The following is an 18,260-nucleotide window of genomic DNA, read 5'->3' on the forward strand; positions in this document are numbered from 1 at the left end:
TGTGACTTTTGATAAAACATTAAGTGCTATTTTTGTGACTTTTGACCTTGAGTGCTAGTTTGGGAACAAAAACTTGATTTAGTGCTATTTTTATCTTTTTATCTTTTTATATTGTTTTATTTAAAATTTTATTTATAACTTTTTTTAGGTGTGGTGTTATAAATTTATGTGCAATATATTCAACTTGGTCATGATATTTTATTTCTAAAATTACTAAAAATTGATTTTAAATGGGGTAAATCTCCAAAATAGCACCTTTCTAAGTTTATATCACAAAAATAGCACTCAAAAACTAAAATGACCAAAATAGCACCTTTCTAAGTTTATCCTTTGAAAATTTTAATTTTTTTATTTTTCAAAATTTGATATCTTATCCTCAAAACTTCATTTCTCAACTCTAAACCGTAAACCCTAAACTCTAAATCCTAAACCTTAAACTCTAAACCCTAAACCCTAAACCCTAAACTCTAAACCCTAAACCCTAAACCCTAAACTCTAAACCCTAAACCCTAAACCCTAAACTCTAAACCCTAAACCCTAAACCCTAAACTCTAAACCCTAAACCCTAAACCCTAAACTCTAAACCCTAAACCCTAAACCCTAAACTCTAAACCCTAAACCCTAAACCCTAAACTCTAAACCCTAAACCCTAAACCCTAAACTCTAAACCCTAAACCCTAAACCCTAAACTCTAAACCCTAAACCCTAAACCCTAAACTCTAAACCCTAAACCCTAAACCCTAAACTCTAAACCCTAAACCCTAAACCCTAAACCCTACCCTTTAACTCTAAACCCTAAATTTGTGACTTTTGATAAAAGATTAAGTGCTATTTTTGTGACTTTTGACCTTGAGTGTTAGTTTAAGAACATAAACTTGATTTAGTGCTATTTTGTCTTTTTCTCTTTTAAATGTGTTAATTATTTTTAATTCACCTTTTACTAAACTTTTCTCAAACTTCTTAATCAAGTCATTACTTTTAATTTTTGCATGAATACAGTTCCTTTTTTCAATTTTGAATTTTTATAATTGTAGAATTAACAGAAATTGAAAAAATATGTGTTCTAAAAATTATCTCATCATCAATGAAAACCATATTAATAGGAACAGCCTCTTTAAGAGATTTTATCCAAAATCTCATGATGTTTATTTTGATTTTCATCTAAAGAAAAATGAATTTTCTGATAGAAACCATGTGAATTAATTGTTTTCTTACAATATAAGACTTAGTTTTTATGAATAAGGAAGATTTTCTGTGAACGATGAATGATTGATTTATACTTATATTTATGTTGATTGTTTAATAGTTTAGATTTATGAGAATCAGTTGTTTATTTATATAAATTTTGGAGGTATTTAAATAATATTAAGGTTAAAAATCTATGATGTAAAAAGAGGAAATTGCATAAAATTATACATATATTTTTTTGTAAAAATAAAAGATGTATAACTATCAAAAGGTATAATCATATTGTTTCCTTTTAATAAAGAAAGAAGATATTTGATTTTTAATATCCTAATATTTTAAAAAAAAATTATATAAAGAAAAAAATTATATAAAAGGAAAATTCGTTTTTATTAAATCACATGTGTCAAAGATATTAAAATATTGTACTTTAATAGTTAAAATATTTCCTTTTTGTACAAATTTCCTTTTTCTAATTTTATTAATAAAACGAAAAAAATAAAAAATAAATATTTATAGATATTGTCTTTTATATAAATTTTCTTTTTGATAACAATCTAGTTATAAAAGGAATGTAGCAATAAAATAAGATAAAATAAAATGAATATTAATAATGGCAATTGTGATAATAAACTCAATTCATTAAGGATATCAGTGTAATAAAACACCCTGAAAGTTAACGTGAATGCGACACATTAAAAACTGACTTCTCAAATAATATTATAGAGATAGTATGTAATTTATTTAAAATGATATTAATATATATATATATATATATATATATATCTTATTATATAAAGTAGAGTTCCCTCTCTCCAGGGTCTTCCACATCAGCAGACACGTCACAAATTCGGCTCACAAGAACCCGACACGTGTCCCCCTTCTTGCAATACACTGCGTTTCAAACTTTTTATATAATTATAGAGATTCTTTCTAATTTTTATTAGGTTCGTACACATTAATTTTTAAAAATTTAAAAATGCATTATTTACTATGATTAACATTTTTTATAATTTAAATTGATAATAATTTAATGAACATAATCTTATTAAATTTATAATTTCATTATTAACTAATAAAAGCAAAAAAAAAAGGTGGCAACAAGTTACCAATTATAAACACAGATATGAAAAAAATTAAAATAATTTTTAAAAGACAAAAACAGTGTCAAGACGATGACCAAGCCTCTCAAAATATTCTGCGAACTAGCTCTATATGACAGAGAGGAAGAATCGCCACAAAAGAAGAAACCTTAAGCAGCAAGATATTGATTTCTCCCTAATTTTTTTTTAATATTCCTCTTCAAACGTCTTCTCACCCTTCTTCTTATATAAAAATGAAGCTCTTATTAGACTTTTGATTTCATTAGTGGCAAGTTTCGGCACCAATAAAGTCAAGAGCTTTTGCTTTCCAGGTTCGCTGTCACGCATTTCACATTACTCTTCCTCTTCTTCTGCTCCTCTTGATTGTTTTGATATTCGATCGAAAGATTCTTTCTCTATTTTTTTTTCTGTTTGGTTGATTGCTTGCGTGTTTCTCTGTTTTGGGTTCAGGTGAATTTCGGTGGTGGTTTGAAAACTCTCTTCTTAGAAAAATGGCTGAGAGGAACTGGTTGGTTTCGTTAGAGGATCTCCCTTCTCATTTGATCTTGGAGGTGTTAACCTCTGGCCGGCTTAACGCGGTTGATCTACTTAGCTTGGAGTTGACCTCTGAGGTATTTGGAGGAAGCTCTGGATTGTCGTACCCTTTGAAATTTAGATCGCTAGTATATATAATTATATATATATATATATATATATATAATATGAATATATAGTAATGAGACTTTATATTCCTATGATTTATGATCACTTGTATCTTTTTCGAACAAAAAAAATTAAACCATTGATCAGAAATTTTCAATGTTGATACTTTTATCATTTTAGTAATTTATAGTCGTTTTAAAAAATTCAAAATATAACATATAAGAAAAAAATATATTTTTTTAATTATATGCTTAATGTGATTGTTTAATTTCTTTTAATAATATAAAATTAAACAAAAAAGAGAGGATACTAAAATTGTTATCAAATATGTATTATTCCTAATCATTAATTGTCATATATATGTTAACAATTTTAGATAGTTTCGTAGCTTTTATTTAAGGAAATAATTAGAAATATTTTTTTGTACACTACTAATCCATTAGATAGTTAGTTTAATAAAAAAATATAATATATATTTATATGGACCAACTTATTTTTCTAAAAATTCTAAGAATTATCTTAGTGATGACACGTGGCTACGAAAACATGTTGTAATGCTCCAAAATTAATATATAGGGGATCCCGTGCTATGCTATGCACGAGCCAATTTTGTTTGCATTAAAATTATTGACACATATTTGGAATAAAAATTTTACCAAAAAATAAGAAATAACTATCAACACATTAAAAATAGTTAAAATATCATATATGGTCCATTTAGTTTTGTTCATAATTTTTTTGGTAAATAAGTATTTAATTTTAAAATATAAATCTATTTATTATTAATATATGAAAATTAAAAATTAAAACTAAAATATAATCTTAGAAAAAATAATTTTTTATTGAAAAGTATATTCAAAAGTATTAAAATCTGATGCCCAATAAATAGATAAATGTCCTACTAAAAATTAAAAAAAATATATATCTTCGTTTTTTTTTTGAACTTGCGTTTTGGTTTTGTTCTCTATTCCCTTCTTCTGTAGTCATCACCAATCTGAAACTTCAAAGATACAATATATATATATATATATAATTTGTATATAATAGACTCATACACAATATTAACCTTAGGTACAAGCAGGGGAAGCAGGTGCTTCTAGCCCTATTTAGGACCAGTCAAAACCTTAACAAATATTAATTAGATAATGTAGAACTGCTTATGTTAATATTCTACCAGTCAAGGCCTTAATTCATGTTACTGGTCCTAGTAGGATGATATTTAGGGTATGGTTTCCCCACTACCACCCACAAACACAATTTCTGCGGTTGGTAGCGGTTGTTGGCGTTTTGCAACAATCACTCAAACCGCTCTAAACCGTTTCAAACCGCTCTAAACCTCATAAATTCAAATGCTGGTTACAGCTAGCGTTTGCGGTTGCAGGCGGTTGCGGGAGGATAATTTTTTTCTTTAAAAAAAATAATATAAATACAAAAATAAAAATATTCAATAAAAATTTTAAATTTGAATTATAAAAATACTAAAATATATCTATTATATTTTAAGTAATATTATAAAATTTTAAAATTAAAAATATTTTTTATAATTTAAGAAAAAAAAATTAAAACTTTCTAAATATAATTTTTATATTTATTATAATATTATGATTTTTGATATTTTTATAATTATATAAAATGTAAATATTGTTAATTTATTATTTAACCGCTGGTGCATTTGGTTGTTAACCAGTCATAAGTATCCCGTAAACGCACAAATTTCTAATCGCAGAACTAGTCGTACAAATCTCTTAAAACCGCTAGAATCGCAAACACCCGCATCCGAAAACTTCCGCAACCGCAACCGCTGCATTTGAACCAGTCAAGCCCTTACAGTTTATTTAGATGGTGGCTTTAGGGATGGCAATTGGGCTTTTCCGTCCCGTCCCGTGCCGTCCCGAACCGCTGCGGGATCGTCTTCTGGCGGTACACGGCGGGACCATCCCGCACGGGATGCTATCCTCAAACTAGCTGCCCAATCCCGTACCGCTAAATGTGTAAGCCTTCGCGGACCGTCCCACGGACCGTCCCACGGACCGTCACATAAAAACATGAAATCAGCTTCTTCAAGCTGCTTATGCTTCTACCTGCACGGTCCGTGCAGCACGGATACTAGCTGGTAGCTGCCCAATCTGCTTCTACCTGCACAAACACACTTACCAACATCGAGTCATTACTTCAGCTGAACCACCAAACATAAACATGAATCATTGTTGTTTCAGCTTATATCATTTTATACAAAACATAAACATGATCGACCATAGAATATGCAAACAAGTGATGGATACTAGATATGCTGAACCACCAAACATAAACATGCTCGCCCAATCTGTGATGCTATGTCTCTTGCTTACAAGTTACAACTTGTTGCTTTACGCTTATATCATTTTATTAGATTACTTATCATAATTTCTGAGTTATTATAAATTTATACTCGTTGGTTGCTGACTTGAACATAGCAAAGTCACTATGTTGACAAAAAAAAAAAGCAAAGTCACTTTCATATTGTCTTAACCAAAACACCAATGTAATAAAGCAAAACAACTCAATCATAGTACTGAAACAAATCCAAGAAACTTAAACATGAAACAAAACACCAAATCAAATCAAGACAGATATCAAACTTCCTCATCATCATTTTCCGCATTGGCAATGGAGTCAAAAAATGGTAATGTCTCCTCTTCAGGATCGATTTCATCTTCTGTAAATTTAAAAAATTGCAGCTAATTAGTGTTAAGGATAATGGTACTATACAACTAAGTATAATGTTAGTTATTTACCATGTTCATAAGCCTCATATCCTTTGATCCAATTCCTAGTGCATATCAGAGCTTGCACATTTTTAGGAGTAAACGGCTCCTGTATTGTTAAGAACTCGCGACCCGATGCTAAAGGAGGACTCTGAAGCCACTGTTCTGATAGGAATGCTAAGCAGATCACAAGCCATTGCAGCCAAATCACCATAACGGTGAGTGTTAGTGTTAGGATATTTTTGTGTACAAGCGATCCGTGCTCAGCTCTACGGAATGATAGGCGGAAGGAGACGCGTCGTTGAGTGTATTCTCCTGCTTCGATAGTTGATAAACCTAGAAATCCCGCTCTTAGGATACTGCCATATGGGTATGGGCCAGTATATGTCGTCGGTGGCTTAGTAGCAGCATGGGAGATTGGTCGTTAGGAGGGGGCCGCCTACTGATAGTGAAGATCGCGGGGTCTTCATGATCTATGATCGATGGTTCCGGCTACCAAGGTCGGTCCTTGGGGGCCTCCTGATATTTACTTGATGGTTCCGGCTACCAAGGTCGGTCCTTGGGTATCTATGCACGAGACCATGGAAGGTGTTTAGATTTATAGCTGCATCCTTCAGTGGGGATTGCCTACGTACCCTTCAGTGAGGGATCAAGCCGTTCGTAGTTAATGTATATGGAGGCACGGAGCCTAGATGGGTGCGGAGCCTGATGGAGGCAAGTAGCCTGATGGAGACGAGTAGCCTAATGAAGGCATGTGGCCTGGGCACGAGGCTCTAGTGGGCACATGGCCTAATGGGCACGAGGCTCTAGTGGGCACATGGCCTAATGGGCACGAGGCTCTAGTGGGCACATGGCCTAATGGGCACGTAGCCTTGGGAGCACGTAGCTCTGTAGTTGGTAGGAGTCATCTGTTCTAGGGGGCACATGGCCGGAACAGATGGTAGACCTGTCGATATGCTGCAGTGAGCATGATGTGTCGAGGTGCTTCAGTGAGCATGGAGGGACCCTGCTGATGAGCTGGAGATCGTGGCCTGAGCCAGTAAGTAGAGTTGTAGACGTGCTGCAATGAGCATATATCTTCCCCTAGTCGGTAGTAACCACCAAAGTCAGCCTATCATAGGCATGTCGAAGAAGAAGGTCTTCCAGGTGCGAAACCTTGCCTCGGCGGCTGTAGAATTGGTGAGCTCTGATTATGGACGTCTTGGACCTTCTTCTTTAGGTTTAGAAACCTATATTTATAGTGGAGGTCGTGCCTCCCTCTTAGGATTTGGAAATATTCATTATATCCTTAGATAATAGAATATTTCTCTTTTTCTTAAAAGAGATCATATGTATTGGAATACTTCCTCTTTTTCTCGGATCTAGGGAGACTCCTTCTTGTCCAAGCTGGTTCCTTATTAAAGGAAGATTTTCATTTATCCTAAGGCAGGATAAATCATTCGGCCTGGAAGCCGGAGGCAGGACCCAGGCCCGGAGGCAGGGACCCAGACCCAGACCCGGGGGTAGGAACCCGGAACCTGGGGGTAGGAACCCGGAACCTGGGGGCAGAAACCCAGACCCGGGGGTAGGAACCCGGAACCTGGGGGTAGGAACCCGAAACCTGGAAGCAGGAACCCGGAAGCTGAAGTATTCTCTTCATGGAATATTTTTCCCCAATAGTTAGTTTTCCAGAATTGGAGAATGTCCAAGCTCTCTATACTATCAATGTCCAAAGGCGGTTCATCAAGATAAGCTTCTAGAGTTGTCTTTCCAGTGGCAGCACCGTTGACTTTGCGAAATTTAAAGAATTCCTAAGAAGTTTTCGAAAAAAAAGAAATGATTTTAAGAAAAAACCAAAAAGTTGAAAATTTAAAAAACACTCACTTGGTAGTTCCCAAACAGTCCCATTGATCTTGCAGAACTGATATTTTGTGGAACCGTCTCACGTGGCTCTGTAGAAGGTGAGTTAGCCATGGATTTTTTGTCGTAAGACTAGAACAAAATACTCAGCTTCTGGCGCAAGTTCTTCAACTTTACATCACATGTACTCATGTCAAGCTTCCCTAAGCAACACTCGACAATTGAAAGCTTGAAACGTGGATCAAAGACTGCTGCCATTGCAAAAACACAACTAACTTCATCCCAATACTTATCAAACATCTCTTTCATCGGTGGCACCATTTTTCTGACAGTCTCATCCTCGCTATATTGATTTATTTGAAGCCACTCATGGATGGACCAAACCTAATAAAAATACAAGTTCGAAGTGGGGTAATTAGAACCTGACATCAGTTTTGTGATCTCTACGAAAGGGCACAAAAATTGGCATATCTTCTCAGCTCGCGTCCATTCCTTAGTTTTCCGATTTTAGGGTATATTTGAGGTATGACTGATTTATATAAACGATACGGCTGAGTTATCTAAACGATACGGCTGAGTTATCTAAACATTTTCTGATTTTAGGGTATGTTTGAGGTATGACAAAGTTATGTAAACGACACGGCTGAGATATATAAACGACACGACTGAGTAGTGCAAACATAGCATAAGTCAAACACTAAATACATGGTTGAGTTATGTTTCTTACATAGAAAACCAAAAATATAGGTTTTCTGCACCATTCCGGTGATAACTCGTCCATGTATCCAAGCTTTATTAAACTCTTCGTCTCTACTGAATCCGTCATTTCTTTCCGTCTCCTCCATTCTCTTCTTGTTCAATCTTCTCTTTCACTCAGATCTGAAAAAAAGTTTAGATTATCCAAATATGGGTGTCAAATCACAAATAAACTTAAATAAATACATCCCACAAATGTCGAATCGGGTGTTTTTTGGAATGTATTTGCCTTTTATCCTCATAATGCACACTTCTTATAGCTAGGTTTTCGGAGATTGGCGGGAAGTAACTCAGTCACAACTACATATATAAAACAGCCGGAAAAGAAAAGTAACTCAGCCACAACATAAATTAAAACTCAGCCACAAACTCAAAAAAACGCAGCAGAGAAGATGATTTCGGGAAATTGCAGTGAAGAATATTTTGTAGAAACGATTGGAGACGACGATTTCAGGGAAGACGACTGTGGAAACCGAAATTCGCACTTTCGATTTCCGTTTAGATTAGGAAAGTTAGGAAAATCCTAGTTTCCCAGAGGTCCCGGATATCTGCTAAACCACATGCCATGCAATCAGAACACGCAAATAAAGACGACAAGAAATAAGAAATCGTAAAAGAGAGCAAAGTAGGTCTTATTCTGAATTCGCGTTTGAGCGTTACAATGAGGTAAGGGCCTGGTCTACGAGAGCTGTCGGCGAAATTCCTAATTGTAAAACCCTAAAGCTGCTAAACCTAATTGAGTCGCAGCTCGAATAACAAAAATGGAAAATTGCCTAAACTGATCTAAGTGCTAAGTTTGTTGTCAAAAAGTTCTATTTTTGTGCCTCTCGCCTAGAACTCCTTATATACTTGCTCCTAGGTCGATTTACACTTTTCCCCTTCTGTCCTTAAGCCGTCATAGCTCAAAAATGGAGATATTCTGTTTTTCCTGATCCTCGTGATTATCTTCGGAAACTTCACATTTATCCGCGGAAACTTGACATTTATCTTGCTTTACAAACCAAACATAAACCGTCATACGGCTTATGAGCTTTTGGTTAAGAAATCGTAAGTGGGCTTCGAGCTTCGCCTTAGGTCTCTTTGGGCTATCTTTGGCTCGAAACATTTATTACGGTTTCTTCGATAAAAACAAACTGCCCGCGGTTTTTATCGTAAAGTTTGACTGATGACTTCGCGTGACGGGAAACATAGAATGATTTAGCCACGGTCTACGGGAGATAGCATTTTAAAGAGTAAACAAGAATGCATGGATTCGTGTCGTATCGACGTTTTGGGAGAGCACAATTTCTACGTAACGACCAAGCCGTGTACGTGCTTTGTCGCTATGTAGCGACCAAATTTGTCTCGATCTCGGTCACTACGTAGCGACCGAGCCGCATTCGTGCTCACGGCTCGTTCGCTACGTAGCGACCGAGCTTTGGCGTAGCGATCGAGCTTGGTTTGTCTATGGGCCAATTGCCATACTCGAGCTTGCCCGTGGTTAGTTCGGATACGTGTCTGTTGCTTTGGATAATCGGTATTTGGTTCGATTGAGATTTGAACAAAATTTTACCGCGAGGCTCTTTGTAAAGAATCTTTTTACGAAGCAACTTTCGTAAAAAATGATCACGCTGATTTTTACGGAGATTTGGACATTAACTTCATCGTAACCGTTTTTGACCCCAACAGTTAGCCCCCCAGCCCGTTAGAATCGTGGATTTCTGACGAGATTCTAGCGTGCGGTATGGTGAGTTAGGCGAGTTTGGCGTATTTAGGCGTAGTTCATATCCAAAAGTCTGCGGGCAAATAGTAACTTCTTATGCGTATAAGAAGGAAGGTAACTTCTCCATAGTCTTTCACTTGCTTATTCTCATAAGAAGTTTTTGAAAAGAAATAAATTTTTCCTTTCTCTCTATCTTTTTCTTCTTGTTTTTCCTTGAATTTTACAAGATGTCAAGTAGAAAGAAGACTTCGAAAAGAGGTACCTCCCGTGGTTCCTCGTCCGAAGATGCCCACGACGAGATTCTTATACCGAAGGTCGAGTTTGTGCCTCACTCGATAGACCCGGCCGAAAATGCGGCGTGGTGGACAGCGAGATATGGCTCGATTACTCCTCCTATCGAGAAGTCGTTTCCTGTCATAAGCCAACGTTCGGTCGAGAGGGGCGCACCGAGCAAAAGCACTAGTGACATTCTTCAGACCATTCGGTCGTTTTACCGAATTTCGGACGCGGTGGAATTTCGAATTCCTCGACACGGGGAAAGCGCTGATAATCCCCCGGAGGGTTACTTTACTTGTTACGAGTCGTTCGTAGTGCGCTGCCGTTTGTGGTTTCCGATTCCTGAAGTCATCGTCCGTGCGTTGGATCGTTTCGAGGTTTCGATGAGCCAGCTGAATCCTACCAGCCTCCAGCATCTTATTGGCGTCGTGATCCTGAGTTATGAACATGGTCTTTCCCTTACCACTGATCACTTGGAAGCGCTCTTTAGGCTGCAGCTCGTTTCGAAGCCAGAAAATTACCGGTTGACCCCTCGGAACCACATGTTGGTGATCAAGGGGTTTACCTCCAACTTTAACTCGTGGAAGAAGTTCTTCCTTTTTTGTCCGTATAAGCGCTGCATCTATCGAGGAGAGTTGCATTCCGTTGCTCCGGATCAGGCCGAATGATGGTCCCTTCATCAACCCGCTCCCTCCATTCCCCGAGGACACAGTCGAAATAAGGGATCTCCTCATGAATGGCCCGTTTTTCTGGACCTCCTTTACGCCGAAGAGGGTTCGCAAGGCATTGAGGCTCGTGCTTTCCGATTTCGAAACGGGCGTGGAGACGAACAGTGATTCCGAGTCTGATGGTCCTGCTCCTTGCGATGTTCCTGATATCTCATGATTTAAATAGTTTTTAACATATATGTATTATTCATATTAGTGTTTTGAGTTGCATTTAGGTGTCTACATTGCATATATTTGTCCATTTATGTGCATTAGAGTGAGGAGTGCACATTTGAGAGTTTCCGGTCCAATTCGAAAGGTTATCTCTGCGATTTACAGAGTTTGGGGCAGAAATGAAAGGCCAGGAGAATGCAGGGACCAAGGTCGCGAATTCAGAATAGTCGGTTGGGCTTCTTTGCACAATTGAAACTTTGGGGTTAATTCGAGTGGACTTTTATGCAATGTCAATAGTTTTGGGGTCACAGAATAAATAACCAAACGTTGAAGAGCCAGATATGCAATTATTCTAAAATCCACCATTGGAGGCTACGACCTTTCTTCCGCCAGATCTCTTTGACGGCGACGACCAGTACAGCCACGGTGGAGCTGACCACGGCCACGTTGAAGCTGAGCCCGGCCTGGAAAAGAGAATCCTGTGGTGGATGGCTTCGATTCAATCTCGGGTTTGAACCACGAGGAAGAAGAGCACGACAATTGACGAGAGACGGATTGAGCTTGGTTGTGACTCGGTGGTTCCGGTTCAGTGGAGAGCTTAGTGACGATGAAGCTTGAAGCGACGACATCCGCGAGTTGTAGCCATGGCGAAGAAGATGACTTGGACCAGAGATCCCGCGTGACAGAAGCCGATGACGAGAAGCGATGAAGAAGCTTTGCGATGGAGTGTGGTCGCGGCTTGGAGACGACAACTGGAGCTCTCGGATTGGTCTTTACGCAACGGAGAAGCTTGACTTCGGCTCGAGCTTGATTCAACGAGGAAGAGAGAGTCAGAGCTTCAGTTCGAGCAGACACATAGCGGCTCCATTGCAGCGGGTAAGAGACACCGCTCGCAACATGTCGAGTTGATGGCAGCGGCTTAGTGAAACGGGATGCATAACCCGCGCGCTTCGATGACCAATTGCGAGATTAAAAACATTGACCGGTTTAATCCGATTTGACTCTGGTTTTTGGGGTCAAACCAGCTCGAGATTTACCACTCTATAAATAGATTTAGACCTAAAAACCTAATTTTGATCTCATTTTTTCCGAAGACTTTGTCTAAACTAGTAAAAGCTTGAATCTTTTGATAATCTAAGGAAGTACTTCATCTTATATTTGTGTTTCTCTTGCTCATTAACATGATTAGTCTTGATCCTTACATAGGTTTAAGGTTTCTCATGGAGATTAGTGAGTAGTGACCTTGTGATTTATGGGTTAGATAGATTAGGGTAATTAAGTGGATATTTAGGATGTTTCTTGCTTGATTAACAATGTTCTATTCTTGCTAAGTGTTCTTAATGCTAGATTAGACTTGATCACTCTCATCTAGACCTTAAACTATTTTACGCCTGAAAAGTGTTTGTTAAAATGCTTGAATGAACTTAGTATTGTCTTTTACATGCTTGGCCAACGACAGTTGATGTCCAAGATGTTTAAGTGGTTAGTAGACTTGTGATTCATGCATGCTTGATTGCGTTAGCCAACGACAGTTGATGTTTAATTCATGATTAGCATAGGGGTTTTTGCCACAAGATCTTGTGGGTTAATCTATTTTGAATGAGATCTAGACCTATAAACTTGTTGATTGTTTTGTTTGAACATCCTAGATTGAACCTTGATCACCTTATATCAATTATCATTGCCCATGGATCAATCCTTAGCATTTGAAAGTTCTTGCACTTATTTCTTGATTGGATTTGAGATCACCTTGTTTATATTTCTAGGATATTAGCTTGTTACAAATCATCCATCTTCTTGCTTGCTTAGATTAGGAAAGCTTGTGTATTCTTGGTGTTATAGATCACTAGTTCCTTGTGGATTCAATCCTAAAATGCTACAATGACATACCATTCGATTGTGGTATTGTTGGCACATTAGGTTAATTGGTGTGTGCTTAAACGCTTAATCAGTTCCCGCGGAGGAGGCGAACGCGAGGTCACTGAAAGGTAAAGACATTGACCTTGACGATATAGATTTTTCCGTGGATGATTCTATTCTCCCAGGATGGGATCCGGACCTTGCTTATGGTGATGGGAGTGGTACGAGCGAGGCTCCTATCCCAGATTTTGACGATTTCTTCGCTGGTTTACCCTCGAGTTTCGATCCTCCCTCGTCTGTGGACGAATTGGGAAGGTCGAAGGTTGTCGTGGAAGGATCTCGCATCATCAATGGGGATAGTTTCCTTCTTTCGAGGGTCTTAACTTGCTTGGCTCGGCCCTCGAGGCGAGCCATAGGGAGGCCATGGTTTATCGATTCAAGGTGGAGAAAGCGGAAAAGGACCTTGCTCGCATGCAAAACGAAATTTCAGAGCGAGATTCGAGACTCGCCAGGGACCATGAAAAGGCCGTTCGTCGAGTGGAAAGAAAGGGTAGGAGAGAGATCGTCAAGGTGATGAGAAACCGTGCTTCCCAGTTCAAGACCGAGTATGGAAGCCTCAAGGATGCTTGTCGTGGTTCATTTGGCACCCTTTGGAAGATGCAGGCGGACGACTTCGTTTTCGAGGACGAGATGAGGGACATGAAAGATGGCATGAAGGACCATCCCCATGCTGAGGCGCTTATTCCTCTGATTGATGAGAGGATTCATGGATTCTGAGATCCCATCCCGGTTTCTCCCGATACGTTGGAGGTTACGACCAAGTTCGCTGGTGACGATGAGGAGGTGAACTATCCCGCGGATGCATTCAGAGCTTCCTTGTCCGGGAATTTTAACTTTGATCTGTGAGAGGTGAAGTGAGCGTTTGACGGGAAGAAGTTTTTACCTTATCTTGTATTTGTGGCCGAGTGTGGCCTTTATTTATCTATGTCTGGCCGAGTTTGGCTTTTATTTTGAGACTTTGCGTGGGCCTGTTTGGCCGCTTTATCTTTATCGGGACTGGCCGTTGGTGGCATTGAATCCCTACCGCTCTGCGGTTTTATATATATGATGAACATTTATCGAAGTGCATTGTTCTGAATATGTGAAATAAATATGAGTTGTCTTCTCCTATTTACTTCTAACGAGACGTTCAATCTGATGGTTCGCTTGAGATGTGAATTTTCGTACTTTTACGAAGTTTTCATGCACGTTAAGATATGGACGGAGAGACATGGTTTAAGATCTCGTATCACTTTTGGATATCATGTCTTGAGATGTTAGAGACCAATGTGTTGGGTTTAGGGCAAGATCTAGGTTTACTCTCGGCTTTAAGGTTTGTGCGGTGACTATCCGGCTATCGATTTTTCTATTGCGATTTCTATCTGATTCGTACCAATTTAAAATCCGCGACAGGTTCCCGGCTTATACGACTTGTATGGCACGAATTGAGCATCTCTCTAGAGACGGTTTCTAAGCCAACTGGAAGTGCTAGACCAAAATTTCAGATTTTTTTGTAGTGCGCTTTTATCCTTGTGTTGGATGTTCGAGGATCAGAAGAATGATCAGGTTGCGTTTGTTTAAGACGGATGGTGTGTCCGTCGGGGCCAATCGATGAACGGGGTGTAAATATTTGTTGAGTTTTTATGGCCGCATTCAGACAGTTGTTTGCATAGTTTCGATTTTAACTTGGCGACGTCTCGCAGTTATTTCAAAGATTATACATATGTTTTAGGTGCTGAAGAATGAAAGCTTTGTGATTGAGGCCAGGTAAGGCCATTGACAAGAGTCTAATGTTTGTAGACATTTTTATTTTTAAGCGTGTCCTGAGACTTTTTGCGTAGTTGAAGCGTAAGAGTTCGAAAAATGCGTATTGTAGTAAAAGTTTTAAAAAGCTCGATTACAATGATGCATCTTTTAAAACTTGGGAGTATACGAGTATACGTACCCACTTCCCCCACCCCCCCTTTTTATAGAGGGGGATAGATGAACTCGTCTTTCGACGAGCTGCCTACGTACCTCTTTCGAGGATCAAGCCATCTCATAGTTTTTTTTATGCCGCGAGTGTTCTTACTCGGCGGCTGTAGCCGTGCTGACCGCCTTAATCGTGGTGACTGTGGCAGGGTCGACGTTTTTGTCTGGGTTTTCCGGTTGAGTCATAGCATTGACTTCGGAATCGTGCTGAGTTTCGATGTCCGAAGCGTTCGCTTCAGCAGACGATGTCGAATCGTCTTTCTTTGAAGTGTTTTCGGCCGAAGCTGAGCTAACTTTGTGTGTTTGCGAGCTGCCATCGCGGTAGTTGTGATTTGTCTTAGCTTATGTTCTGCGAGAAAGCAAAGCCGCGACTGTTTCTGACAACCATAGATGGCTGCGATCCCGCTCTGGGTCGGGAATTTGACGCTGAGGTGATATGTAGATGGAACGGCTTTCATGGCGTTAAGCCATGAGGTTCCATGATCACGTTGTAGATGGCGGGATGATCGACCACCGTGAAATCGACGATCTATGTGATTTCCTTGGCCATGACTGGTAGCTGGATCGTCCGAGAGTCATCAATACTTCACCTGAAAAACCCATCAGTGGTTTTGGCTTTGGGGTAACTTCCCCGAGTTTGATGTTCATTCGTTTGAGAGTATCGCGAAAGATAACATTAATTGTGCTTCTTCTGTCGATGAGGACTCTCGCGACTTCCAGATCTCGTATGACAAGATCTATGACGAGTGGATCACAGTGAGGTTAATCGATTCTGCCGGCTTTGTCTCTCGTGAAAGTTATCGAGTTGCTTAGACCATCTCGAGGAGGAGACCACGTAGGCCAGTTTGCACTTGATTCGGCTTTTCGCTGGTAAGCCTTGATGGTTGAGACCGTGTCGTTGAAATACTACGATCCTCCGATGATCATGTTGACTCTGCGGCGATTGTTATCGTTTCCTTTCTCGTCTGGTCCTCTTCCGCGTTTATCCCCTGATTGATTTTTCTGAGCGGAATTCTCCGCGGGCAGATTCCTGTCCGTCTTCGGAGGGCGGTCGGTCTCGAGGATGAGATCTTTAACGCTTGCCTCCTCGGAGAGCTGTCTAGCTAGTAGCTTCGCGGCCAACCTCGCCCCCAAGACTTTGCAGTCAGTCGTGGAGTGGCCTCGGGACTGGTGGAACTCGTAGAAGGTGTTTTCGTCGTATCCTTGGTTGCAAGTCCATGTATTACTCGTGGTTCGGCCTTGATCCGAATTGATCGCGTAGTTATGCGCCCCTTGGAGTTCTTCACCCTCGTGATGGACGTACTTGTCGTTACGAGAGTTTTTCTTTTTGGTCTTTTGATCTACATCTTTCGAGGACGGGTTCATCGGTTTATGTTTTTGCGATAAAATTTTTGTTTCCGCTTCGATTATGATGTAGCCTGTTTCCTTGTGGTGGGCGTCTTGGATCGTCCGCGGTTTGTCGAGGGTTATCCATTTTCTGAATTTTGACTTGTACCAGAGCGTCTTTCTGAGCGCGTCTATGACCACCTTGTCGCTTATCCCGCTAACCCTTGACATCACCAGTTTGAACCGGCTTATGAACTCGCGGAGGGGTTTGTCTTCCCTCTGGGACAGACTCCAGAGGTCGACATCAGAAGGTTCTCTATCTATGAACATAGAGTATTGTTTGAGAAATTCCGATGCGAGCTGTCGAAAACATCCGATGGAGTTTCACTTAAGGCGTGCGGAACATTTGAGCGCCGCTCCTTCTAGATTTTTGACGAACAGACGGCAATAGCCAGCGTCCTTTTCGCTATCCTTTCGTCTGTCCCTTCCCATCGTGATGTGGAAAGCCTGGAGGTGCGCTTTAGGATCAGTCTTACCATCATACTTTGGTACTTTGATTTTCCCGGGTCAGATACCCTCGTATCAGAGATGCGGGCGGTGAAGGGTGTTTTTCGAGCCCCCTCGAGCAGTCTATTGATCTCCGGGGCAGCGCTGGTAGCGGGATGGATCTGGGATTTCACGGCCCTTACTTCCGCTGCAGTTTTGGTTACGTAATCGCGAAGGTCGCGAATGTCTGATTTCTCGTCAGCAGATTTCCTAGCTTGTCGGCGTTTGCTGCGAGTGACCTCGGTTTATTTTTTGGCCAGCTCCTCCTGTTTGACCCAGTAGAGGTTTTCCTCCTCTTCTGTCATTGGTTTATCGAATGGGGAGCTTTCCCGAGCCGATCGGCTTCTGGTTCTTCTTGGATGTCTATCAGCGTCCTCCTAAGTATCGTTGGAGACGTCGCTGGGATCCAAGTCGACATGCTCGACTTCATTCGCCCCCGTGTCCTTAGCAGGAGGTGGAGGACTCTCTGAGTTCCGTTTCTCGGCAGAGGATGTTTCGTTGGGATTCTGTCCTGAAGGACGTTCCCGCGACGTTCCAGGCATATCGTGTGGAGTTGTGAAGTCGAGTCTTTTCCCGCGAACCTTAGTGGTTCCGCGGGGACGGATTGCTCGAGTCCTTGCCGTTAAGGTTTCGACCCGTTTGGTCAAGGTGTTCACGAGCTTGTCCTGTTCCTCTGACCTTTTTTCATAGGTGGTGAACATCTTTTTAAACTCCTCAAGAGTTGCGGCGTTGGCTGGTGCGTTGACGGCGGAGACATCCGCTGCTGGAGTGTGGAGATTGGTGTCGCTTCCTCCGTTGAGAGGAATTTGCATGTTATCCGCGTCGTCAGTTGACATGTCTGGTTGAGCGTGTTGTGGCTGAGAGTTAGATTGATCCGTACCCTCCCTCCTTCTAGCGCCAAACTGTGGGAACCGAAATTCGCACTATCGATTTTCGTTTAAATTAGGAAAGTTAGGAAAACCCTAATTTCCCAGAGGTCCCGAATATCTGCTAAACCACACGCCAAGCAATCTGAACACGCAAGTAAAAACGACAAGAAATAAGAAATCGCAAAAGAGAGCAAAGTAGGTCTTATTCTGAATTCGCGTTTGAGCGTTACAACGAGGTAAGAGCCTGCGCTACGAGAGCTGTCGGCGAGATTCCTAATTCTAAAACCCTAAAGCTGCTAAGCCTAATTGAGTCGCAGCTCGAATAACAAAAACGGAAAATTGTCTAAACTGCTCTAAGTGCTAAGTTTGCTGTCAAAAAGTTCTCTCTTCGTGCCTCTCGCCTAGAACTCTTTATATACTTGCTCCTAGGTCGGTTTACGCTTTTCTCCTTCTGCCCTTAAGCCGTCATAGCTAAAAAATGGAGATATTCTGTTTTTCCCGATCTTCGTGATTATCTTCGG

Source organism: Brassica oleracea, chromosome C9, assembly GCF_000695525.1.
Source record: "Brassica oleracea var. oleracea cultivar TO1000 chromosome C9, BOL, whole genome shotgun sequence".
Lineage (NCBI taxonomy): Eukaryota > Viridiplantae > Streptophyta > Magnoliopsida > Brassicales > Brassicaceae > Brassica > Brassica oleracea.